Below are 12,383 nucleotides of genomic sequence, written 5' to 3' on the forward strand. Positions count from 1 at the left end.
TTCTTCTCATCCATCATCCTTCGCCTCATCCATCTTTCCCCTCATCCATCATCCAGCTACCCTTCCACCCATACATCCAGCTATTTACATTTTCTCTCCATCCTTCCCCTCACTCATCAATCCATCCATCCTCTCTCATTATCCATTTATTCAATCTTTCATTCATCCATTCACCCTTTCACTAATTCATCCAGCCATTCACCCATCCCTTCACATACTTACTCGCCCACCTTTCCATATTAATTTTGAGCTGAACCCTTTTGAGAAGAGGCCCATCAAGAACTTCACCCTTGCTGCAGGGGCCGTTCCAGGACTGGGACAGAAGCCACCCAGGGCGGAGACCGGATCCACCACAGGGGGGGACAAGAGCCATCACAGGCGGGGGTGGACTGGAGCCACAACATGGGGGGACAGGAGCCATCACAGGCGGGGGTGGACTGGAGCCACAACATGGGGGGACAAGAGCCATCACAGGCGGGGTGGACTGGAGCCACAACATGGGGGGACAAGAGCCATCACAGGCGGGGGTGGACTGGAGCCACAACATGGGGGGACAAGAGCCATCACAGGCGGGGGTGGACTGGAGCCACAACATGGGGGGACCAAGAGCCATCACAGGTGGGGGTGGACTGGAGCCACCACATGGGGGGACAGGAGCCATCACTGAGGGGAGGGCAGGAGCCATCACAGGAGAGTGAACAGGATCCACCAGGGTGGGCACAGGGGTAGGCATGCAGTATTCTAGTATCATCTTGGGCTCCTTGCCCCCTCCTGCACAAGACAACGAGAAGACAGGCTCTCTGTCCAAAATGCCATCCCCCACTGTGATGTACAGTACTTACAGGAGATACTCTAAGAGAACTGATTGAACTGATTTTCCTCCATACTTTGTTAATCAGAGTGGGTGCGATTGTGCCATTTCTTTATTGTATTACATTATAGACTGCATGTTTGAAGAACCGAGGTTTGCTTACAATTTAGTGACAATAATTAAGCCCCTCCCTCTCAGTCACCTTCGAAGCACCTCTTAACAGCTCATCAAGGGCTGGAGGTGTGAGGGTTGCCATCCTGCTGTGCCTCTCCAATGCTGCTGAGTATCTGAGGAGCTTTGGTGCAGCATCGGAGTGAAGAAGGGAGGTGGGTGCAAGCTGCGCCTGCTTTAGGGTGAGGCAACCGGTGCCCTGTTAAAATGACGGACAAATGGCGTCCGTTAAAGAATCCTTCACGGACAACGGACAGACGGCCGAAATTACGGACTGTCCGTGAAATTTACGGATGGTTGGTCACCCTAGCACAAACACACACACAGAAATGGGGGGGGGAGGAGCAAAACCAAGGCCCAAGTGATTGGTTCTTTCTGAAATGATAGTGATGAGCTAAAACGATAGCATGGAATGCACTGCTAGTGATTTAGAGTAATTCAAGCATTTCCACATGTCACTTTTATTCTCTCCCAGAAATGTGCTGCCATCATTCTCACCTAAGATCCCATTACTTGTTAGACATGAGGGCTGATAATCGAAAAAAACAGGTGTAAGAGCTCATATGTTGACTAGTAGTTCTTTTTCAATATGCATTGCTGTGAGTGTATGCGTGTTTGTGCTCACATCAATAAAGAAGGGAGAATTTCGAATATATTCCCCTCCCATCCTGCATTGTTATGGTGGGCGAGAGGGTTTATTATTTAACTGACAGGGGAAAACTTGGTCAGCAGACGCCATGAGAGTCAAAGTAGATGCAATGCCCCCACTTTGGGACTGCATACCTTTGCTTCGCCCACTCGGGCGACCTCATAGACAGTGGTCATTAGTAACAATACTGTTTGCCAGAAATATCATGACCAAATTATCATTTATAAAGGAATTGTCCAGGCTGCCTGACAAGAGGGTCAACTCCCCCCCCCTCTGCAGCACTGGCCTTTAAGAGCCAACATAACTTTCCCAGAAGTACTCCTATAAGTGTCTGACTTTGCCCCAGCAAAATTAGCTTTTGAAAATATATGGCATGTCAGCAATACTTCTGACTTCATAATGCAGAGCACATCCAGGACAACTATGCCACCAGCCTAACCAAAGATTCTGTGTCTTGAGGTGTTTACAAAGAATCCAGAAGTTAGCCCCTACAACAGCTCCTGCACATAAACCTATAAGAGAACATCTTGCTACTTTGAAGGCCTTTCACTGGTTGCCCATTACAAAGGGAGCCACCTTCAAAACCCTGTTTATGCCACACAAAGCCATGAATAGAACAGCACCAACCTTCCATCAAAAGATCAACACACACTACCTGAAAAGATTACCTCGCTGTAGATTGACACCACAACTGTTTTTTTTGACTTACAAAAAGAAAACCATTGGTTGCACATCTTTCTCTGTGCAAGCAGCAAAACGATGGTGCTCACTCCCAGTGGATGAAGGGTGCATTGAAGCTCACCTGACATTCAGGAAGGCAGAAAAGACCTGGTTCTTCCTCTCTGGAATCAACTGACTGTACAAGTCACGCCACAGAGCACCAGAATCAGAAAGAAACTCATACAAGATCAACCAAACCTTCCCCAACCACGTCTGGCTTATTTCAGAGGCACCACCACCAACATGCATCCTAAACAAGCGCCGCATTCACTCAAGCAAAGGTGTAACAAACAAACTAAAAACACATATTAGCCGGTTGCATTAACCCAACCTAATAGTCCGCGCACAGCCAATACTGTAAGCAGCTCGCTCTTCTAATTTCTACCAAACATAACTGATCACTAAACAAAAACAAAACACTAATCACTGCCCCCTAACAGTGAAACTGACTGAGGCAATACACCATGAACTACTAAACACCTTTCCCTAATAACACTGAGTCCCAGTGGAGTAGCATGCTGTCTGTCTGTCTGTGGTTGTGATGTACCAGTAAACACAATTCATTCAACATGGGGTATAAAATAAGGGTACTGCGATGTACTAGAGAACAATGCAGCCAGATTGTGGTATACTTCATACAAAGACAATGGGAATTGCTCTAAACACATTGCATTGCGATATACTAAAGAACATTGTACAGTTTGATGTGGAGCAAAATCAATCAAAACTAGTCTGATGTACTACCATTCACAAGGCAACATCATTGAGTTATACTAAGAATAAAGGTTATTGTGAGGACCTGCAGACTCAATGTACCTTGCTTGCTACTGTAAGGAAAAAAACACAATGATGTACCAGCGTACACAATGCACCCTGATTCTGGTATCCAAGGGGCAAACTGAAGTCCCGTCTGTGAGGGAAGACAGAGTGGGACACGAGACGGCGGGCAGAAAGAGAGTGGAGATAGGCAGAGAATCCGAGGGGGGTAGAGTAGGATTGAGGTAAAAAGCACCTGAGAGAGGTGTGAACCCCTAAAGAAGAGGAAAAACAAAAGTAGGGGCAAGGGCTGCAGAGTGTTCTCCTGCTATACGGGGGTGGGTGGGGAGGAATCCCGTGGGCGCAAAGTTTAAACTGCATAGCTGTGTGTGTGCAGGGTGAGGGTAAAGTATGGAGTAAAGGGGGGGTGTCAGATCCATGTAATAGTGGAGAAGGGAGGGTGAGAACAAAGACCCAATAGGATAAGGGGTGAGAAGCATTGCTGGTGAGCAGTTATGGGAAACACAGAAGGGTTAGGGAAGTAAACAGTAATGCCCCGAGAGTGCAAGAGTGGTCACTCACACAAGTGTGAGAAACAAAAGGAAAGCTAGAGATAATCCAGTGTGTGTGAGAGGGGCTGGGTGTAGTGAATTGTCCACAAACGAGAAGCAGAAAGGAGAGAGTAAAGCGGAGAAAGAAACAGATGGTCGAGAGGAGAGAGAACCAGAAGAGAGATGAACTCTACACAGAAGGTAGAGGCTTAAGAGAGAGATTTCATTACAACATTGGAGGAGAGAGAAACAGGAGACGAGGTTACAGAAACAGAGGTGGGATCTGTAGGGGAGAGAGAAAGACGAGAGAAGCAGGAACACGAAGCAGATTGTAGAGAACAGGTGACACAATGAGAGGGACTGGAGAGAAACACATGGAAAGTGCAACGTGTCAGGGGTGGCGAGGTAGAATCGCACACGAGGGAAGTACAAGAGGGTTTTACGGTGGGAACGAAACAGGGGAAGCCGCAAGGATGAGTGGAGTGACCGGAAGTGTTACTGGAAGGGTGGGGTAGACAAGGGACAAATACCCACAAGGCTAGAGGGAAGGCAGCTCCACCGGGCATCTGCCATGTTGCTCGGTCTCATACATACATGGAAATGTGTTGCATTGTTGAATAGGATGAGGCTTTCTTTTAGTCTGTAAATTAGCAACTCACCCCGCGCTTAGTAGTTTGTGCAAGATTTCTGACCCTGTGCTTTCTTCTACTGCTGCTCATGATTAGCACCTTGGGATCGCCCATGTGTTTTAGGACAACAGAGCAAGGCACCTCGAGATAGTCGTTTTTGTGACCGTGAGTCTGCATAGCAGGGCAGATCTCCAGGACACACCGTCGATCCATGGATCAGCCTCGGCCCGAGTCAGGGAAAAAGATGAGTGAAGTAGAGGTTGCCCAACTCGGCAAGACAAGTGGGAGAGAGTAGCCTTACCTCTGGGCAGCACCAGTGATAGGCGCACCAGGCAGGAGGTTCGTCGGCAGGGTACGGCGGCAGCCAGTGAAACAAGAGCGTGGCGAGGGCTCCCCATTGGACGGCACGAAGCATGTGGGGGATTTCCAGCCTGGGCAGACAGCGGGAGGAATTTTAATAAGCCTCTAACTTTTTACCCCCACAGTGAAATAAACCGGACTGCGTGGAGAAATGCCAGAAGGCATGGTTCACAGAGAAAACGGCAGACTTGACAAGGGAAAAAACACACATGCAAAGCAAAGGAGGGGGGGTGGGAACGGAGACACGGACAGCGAGAGGGGGGGCAGGGGAAGGCAGGACAGCAAGACAGCCACAAGCCACCCAAAAGAGGGAAAACGAAGACGACAGACACGAAAACGCACAACAATACAAGGAGACAACAGAACACCAGAACACGGAGGCAAAGACGAAGTCGGAAACCAACATATAAACACACACATAAATATATATATATATGGGAAACTGACGAAGGCAAGTGCCGAAACGCGTTTTTCCTTTTTGTGCAATAAACCAAATGTGGTTTAACTTACTACGAGTGCTGGTTTGCTGATTTCGGTCAGAAGAGCTGTAATAGATATATATATATATATATATATATATATATATATATATATATATATATAGTTTTGCAGTTTTATATAGCGCCCACTCGACCCGAAGGTATTGCTATGGGCGGGGTGTTTCCTTCCAAGTAGTCAGCTTCAAGCACGACTTGCTTGGAGTGCACACACTTAATACGTGCTGTACCAACCGGACATCATGAAACTGGAACATGAGCAACAACAGTAAGACCAAGTGTTCCTATTTAACCAGCACGTTCATTAGAAGGGCACGTCAGACCTACACTGAAAGATCCAAAATAACGCACAAGGTTACAGGAAGGACAATTTATTTATTTGAAAAGTTTTATATAGCGCGAACAAGATCTTTACAGATATCAGAGCGCTTTACAAGGACAAGGGGGTGATAGAATAATAGTATGTAATAGTTGAGGTAATTAGGTACATAGTGCATAGTTACATAGATATGACAATAAAAAACAAGGCCAGCGGGCTGTTTTCACTTACAGCTGCCCAACATAAAAACTTGGTCGCGTCAAGGCGCTTTAGAAAGGAAGCAGCAAACGAAGTACTGGAAAGAGGGAAGCTTGCCCTCTTCCCGACACTTACTCCTTTCTAAGTGCGTGCGCGTTGAGGATTTCCCATTCACAGTCCTTTCCACACGCTGAGCAGAGAGTCGCCCTCTTGTTGCCCTGCTCAGGTCTGTAGTGCCTGGTGCCCTTACTTCCAGCGTGAGGATAAGGATCTCAAGCTTCCCTGAACCGAGGCTTTTAGTGCGCGCGTGCATGGGATCTACTTTCTTCCTTCTGCCCCTTCTTCCCAAAAATGCGTGCAGGAGGGACGCCTTACCCTAAGAAGGTCAGTCTTCCCAAGCGACTTCCGGTTTGTGTTCCCTTACACCCCCATCACCTTCCACACTGAGTCAGGGAAAAAGATGAGTGAAGTAGAGGGAGCCCAACAAGGGAAAAAACAAGCACATGCAAAGCAATGGAGGGGGGGGTGGGAACGGAGACACAGACAGCGGGAGGGAGTGCGGGGGAAGGCAGGACAGCAAGACAGCCACGAGCCACGCAAAGACGGAAAACAAAGACGACAGACACGAAAACGCACAACAATACAAGGAGACAACAGAACACCAGAACACGGAGGCAAAGACGAAGACGGAAACGGAAAACAATGCTGCTTACCTGATCGCAAATACAAAGTACTTCCTGGCAACTTAAATCTCGCAGCCCACTCGGGCAAAAGACGCTTCGAAAAAGACCAAAACATGACGAAAAAAAAAAAAACATCCGCCCACCGCCGCAATGACGTTGTTAAAGGGGCGGAGAGCGAAAAAAATCGCCGGAACGCCCACGAATCTGCTTCGACAATGACTGACGCATCTCTGTTCCAATGGCTAGCCTCCATTTATGGAGCTAGCCAATGGAACAGAGAGGCGGGTTAAAGCGCCATACTGAAACTCAAAAGATTTCGCCTGCGCGAACACTGCTGCGCAGTGGACGACAGGCGAAACCTAAAAAGGGCCTTTTGAAATAAGAGCCAGCCATTTGTTTGGGTGTAAATGCGGTCTTTTGACCATTTCTTTATCACTTGTATACCACAACATTGTGGTCTCCACCAGTCTTTATGAGAGGCCAATTTCACACACAGGGGAAAAGAGGCCCCCTATAAAGCTGCAATGGTGCCAAACCTGCCTCACATGCGGGTGATATGCCAACGAGGACTGTTCTGATACCAAAGGCGGGATGACCGAGCATTAGCTGTTTTTAAACTTTTTGGTTTCCTTGTAATTTTTTTAAAGATCACAATTACTCCCCGATTTTACATTTTGCAGCAGGATGGACACATGAACAGTTCCACAAAGGTTAGAGATAAACGAAAAAGATGGTTAAATACACATTTACAAAAAAACTATAAAAATCACATCAAATAATCGTACTTTTAAGGCTGACATTCAAACCAAATTCTGCCTATACACCGGTGCCCGCCTCAATCGGGCTCACGCGCCAACAGACCCGATTCAGGCCCGGGAGTTGTGCACGCATGCAAAAATGAAGGAAAAAAAACATACAGGCTGGCGAGTGGTGTGAGCGCACCATGACGAGAGAGTACAGCCATATGGCGCCTCTGGTAGTCATTGTGCGCTTAACCGCACGCTCTATGCCAGCCAATAGCGTGTGGTAGTACTTTTAAAAGCACACACACACTAAATGTCTCGCAGAGCAGCGCATGCGCTGGCTCAGCGAAACCTAAGAAAGCACAACTATAAGACGGCAAGATGGTCAATGGTAACAGCAACCCTCAAAATTGCTGAATGTTTTGAACTATTTGCATTTTAACTTCATGTAATTTTATGAATTCACCACTGTTTCATATGTATTATTGATTGTTTTGGCCGCCATGGGTAAAAACATATTTGAAGATTTGGTTTCTGCAGTACAGTTTATGGGACGCTCTATGCCCTACCACTTAACTCCTCTTCTAGCCGGAAACTTAACACCAACTTGAGCTGACCATAATAAATATTCAATGTACAGAGAAAAACCAGTACAGCAAATGTTACAAATTATGCCATGGTTACCTGGTCATCATTCAGATAGTTGGGTAAACCTCCAATAAACAGCTTGTGTGCAGAGTCTGGCACCACAGTAGATACCACACCTGTAGGAAGAGACCATGCGATTAGCAAAGACTTGGGTTAAATGGGAAGTACCACTTATATGCTGGCTAGTTGTGCACTCAAGTGTCCAGCATGCTATGACAATGACACGCTAATTAAAATTGTACCAAATTACTGACACCGACATGCATTTTGTAATTAGTCTTACCTGGTACGTATACGGAAGGATTTTCAGACATGCCAGGAAGTGGATGATAATCGTGTGGTCAACGGATGTTTAAAGACTGTCCCTGGAAAATGATACCATCGAAAGCCATGGCCTGTGTCGTTTCATCCACCGAGCGGAACTGCAAAAGAGGGAAAATCTGGCAATCTGTACAAACGTTTCATACCCTCCAGAGATACAACGTTGCACAGCAAAAAAGTGAGGTGTTCTTCAAGGACCTTAAAACGAAGAAACGAGTTTATGCCACAACTCAAACTCGACACCATTGCACGTGGATAGTCAACAGCAATGATAGTTATTATACGGACTGCCAACCAGGATCCCGACTGTAAACACAATAGTGACCGATGACAATCCCAGAAGTATCACTGCCCATTCAATATCAACTCAAGTCATGCTCAAAATCTACATTACTAGGACATGTATTACAGAAGCAAATTGGGCAATGTGTGATAAACCGCAAATGATTCCTACGGGAAGTTATACCGGAGCCAATCGTTAGTAAAGAGGCAACGAAGGCCACTGTGGTACAGGCATGAATTAAGTCACATGCAGCTCCAACTCCCTTTCGAAAAGTGTACCTTCTATAAAACCATGCCGAGATCGCTTAAGTGGCAGAGGTGGGTGTGAATGGGAGGAGACTAAGACAAGACGTGGAATAGATCCCGAATTAGAATCTCACCTCCAGAAATGCAAAGTTTTTGTCTTGGTTTATTTGCACAGCCAGCACAGGGTTTCCTGGGGCCTGTGTCAGACCTCCAAGGCGCATCTGGGCGTTGAAGAAATCCATCATGGCTTCCTGCAGAGGAGGCAGAAAATGAAGAAGGAAACACAAAATAACACCAACATGATATAGGGTTTATGTGGCACCAACCCGCTGAATATATAACAAAGAGCAGGCTTAAAATCTAGATGCTCCTACTTGCCTTGGACGATGGCAGCAAACTTATTTTGCTACGAAGGGATTGCAGCCCCACAATTCACTTAAAAAAGAAATGGAAACAACTCTTTGATCTTTGTTTTTATTAAGCGGGAGTCAATTTTATTTGTATACTTTCCATTTTAAAAGAAAAATTTAACACCAATTGACCTTTAATCGCTAGCTGCAAAAGAAGCTTATGGTCAAATAAACACATTAGTCAGGCATGTAATTTTGGAATGAGTTATCCTGATGCAGTCCATTACATGGTTATTTCCAGGTGCCCACAAAAAGGAACAACTAACGCCCACCCTCACCAGCCACCATGGGCAGGGGAATACAAACAAACCCACAACCAGTTTAGAAACCTAGACCAATGGGAACCGTCCAGGAAGTCTAGCAGCAACATCACCGCTCCCTAAAAGTAACTACTGCACGATTAAATATATACTGTTAAACCCTGAATCCCTACGTCCTCTTATTGTGCAGAGGTATTTGTATTCAATTAATTGCCCCGACAGGCTGCCTCTTGGCCTACTAAAAGTACATGTTCTATATTATGCACACTATTTACGATCAGACTTTCTCTGTCCTTTTTTTTGTTTAATGTATCTTGCACAACTTCTAAAGGTGGCGGTTGACTCACTCAGTGAACGAAGCCTTGACAGTCTAGCCATGGCAGGTTTTATTATTTGAACGGCGGCCATTACACAAATAGTTTACAGAGAATTGGGGTATAAAAGCTGAAAACAGCTGCGGAGATGCACAGCTCGATTCCAACACGTGGCAGCCGGTTCAAACAAAAGGATACAATAATAGAGCTTCAGTGCACCAAGCTTAATTAAAATGCAACAGCTTAGATTCCAAAGAAGATTCAATGTCCTCGTGTCTAGACCCATCAAATTCTGGGGCAGAAAAAAAAGCCTGTTCATCTGAAACATGCACCGCTAGAGGAAAGTGAAACACGGACAGAATCCTGGTGGGACTAACTGAACGGCCACAAAACCTGAAATATAAGATACGAGGAGCTGAAAATGGGGGAAAAAGGTAGTTAGTTTTGTGACCAGGTTCCAATGCAATCTTTACTATACACCTACTGCACACAAAGCTTCTTGGTAGGAGAGAACGGAGGACGGAATATGGAAACCACGGGTACCTCAGTGATTCCGAAGGGGATATTTCCAACGTAGAGTCGGCGGGCCTGCCTGGTCATCTGGCTGCCGACGACGGGCACAGGGGTAGGGGTCACGGCCAGTCCATCTGGGGTCATGGTCGGAAGGAGAGCTGTTGCTGGAATCTGACCCGCGGCTAGGAGAAAGAAACACCAATCCAAACATTCAAAACAAACACTATCCCTGTACCAGAGGTGGATACGATTCGCCGAAGGAAGCAAGACAAGAGAGAACCTGTTATAAAGAAAAAGACTATGGACCAAGAGAAGCAAGTTCTTTTTTCCAAATATCAAAAGGGTTCATACACACAAAACATGGGTGTAGCGTGAATACAAAATGAATACCAGAGGATTCCTCCAGTTGCTTGTGTGTATGTCTGTACAGTGTGTATATATACACAGACACTCCACTGAGTTGCGGTTTGCTAGGGCACTGTTCAAGAAGCCCAATTGAATTGCAAATATGCTTAAACGTTGCTTTCGTAGACACATACTAAAGCCCACCAATGACAACATCCAATAGATGCCCAAAGGGAAATAGCTAATTGTGGTAGTGTACATACAACAAGCGATTTGGTATGTTGGCATGGGATGCTCGATAAAATATATACCTTGCATGGCTTTATACTGCCTTGGTGTGATGTGTTCAAACCCAGGAGGTGGGACATCCCAGTACTTGCGGTTCTTCTTTTTCTTCTCATGCCTGGGAGACCTGCTGTGAACAGGAGAAACAATAAAGACTTGCAGTGGCTGAGACAGAAATAGCGAAATGTGTGAAAGCACCCAACTATGTCAGGAGCCCGGAATTGGTATGCTAACCTCTTATCAAACGATGGCTGTATGTGTTCTACAAGGTTATCCCTAGACAAAAATCGATAAGGAGGAAAACAAGTGGTTAACAATGAATTTTCCATTGTGAGTCACAAAACATACATCAGAAAGGAATAAGCAGTCTTTAACAAATCAATTAAAACGCATAGGTAGAATGCACAATGTATATATAGATTGAGGAAACCGATTAAGGGGGTGGGGGGTGGAGATTTGTGGCAAAGGAATTATGCGAACGTGGACTGACCAAAAAAGCATGCAATAGACCTATAAAAGATATGGAAATAAAAACGGTGGTCCCGCCCTTTCACTGGTCTAAGCCAACGAACGGCAACCCATACCTGCGACGTCTTCGGTCCCGGTAGCCACTACGAAGTTATATTAACACCTCAAAGCCTGCACCCCTACCCATTGAAAGTTTTCAAGGCAAAACACTGTTCATGTGCTCGCGTGCCTAGACCAAAAGCCATGTGCAGCGAGCCGCCAGGAAAAAGGGTGGAAAAAAGGATGAAAGAGACCGGGGCAGAGCTCTAGCATCAGTGCTCTCCCGCGGTGCTACAACCAATGCGCTTAAAGTGGAGGGCTGGCTTAGTCATTGCTGGTAAGAGGGAATGGGGTGAACAATGAAACATCCCGTCATACGTGAGCTTGACCACGGTGCACTTATAAAAACGCATTTCGTGCCCCACGACCAACATTCGTTCACAGATGCCCTTGTCAAGTCTCTGCAGCGTGCGTAATTAGCCTAGAAATACGAAGACAAAATCCCCCAAACTACTCGAGAACAGGCTTTAGGCCTAGAGCGTCCTCCATTTTCCCGCGATGGGCCGCTGCGCACATCGATTGTTCGGACCGCTTAAGTTCCCCCTCTACCGCGCGCCTCACCTTGTTTGTTTTCGTTCAGTTGCCGCTCAAACTCGTCGAATTCGAACATGTTGGACACCCTGATGGTGGTGGTGGTGGTGGTGTTGCCGCTGCCGGGGGCTTCTCTCGACCCCTCCTGTCGTAGCCAAGGAAAGAGAAGACGGCGACCCAAACGAATATCTCCTGCGAAAAAGATGCGGTATGAGGGCAAGTTCGCCGGCCCTGCAAATCTCAACAGCCAATCATCTACCGCACTGAAGAAGGCAACCACTGAGGATAAGCTGTAACATTTGTGGCCAATCAAAAAGAAAAAATTCGAGCAACATCAGCCAATCAACAGAGCAGTATTCGCTCCATGCTACTGACGATGTGAGTCAATACAGCGAACACACGCACATATATATACATATATATTTTAAAATATAAATAGACCATAATTTACAACTTAACAAAATATAAAAAGGGTCCAGGACGAGAAAAAAAGTCCTCAGCGGTAGGAAAAAGATAGTCAATTAAGTAGCCAATAAAACAAGGTCATTTTGGGAATGGGGGGTGTTTTTCGTGC

At 46.1% G+C, this 12,383-nt stretch overlaps 1 pseudogene across 1 annotated transcript; it reads right to left on the reverse strand.

Annotated features, from left to right (window-relative positions):
* Positions 1–7,756: 7,756 nt before the first annotated feature.
* Positions 7,757–11,631, reverse strand: LOC144769596 (splicing factor U2AF 65 kDa subunit-like; annotated as a pseudogene). The gene is made up of 8 exons (XR_013598727.1): positions 11,597–11,631; positions 11,296–11,322; positions 10,946–10,987; positions 10,738–10,841; positions 10,112–10,263; positions 8,719–8,835; positions 8,019–8,157; positions 7,757–7,851 (listed from the first exon to the last, which is right to left on the reverse strand). The product of XR_013598727.1 is annotated as a splicing factor U2AF 65 kDa subunit-like (transcript).
* Between the last annotated feature and the right edge of the window lie 752 nt (positions 11,632–12,383).

Source organism: Lissotriton helveticus, chromosome 7, assembly GCF_964261635.1.
Source record: "Lissotriton helveticus chromosome 7, aLisHel1.1, whole genome shotgun sequence".
Lineage (NCBI taxonomy): Eukaryota > Metazoa > Chordata > Amphibia > Caudata > Salamandridae > Lissotriton > Lissotriton helveticus.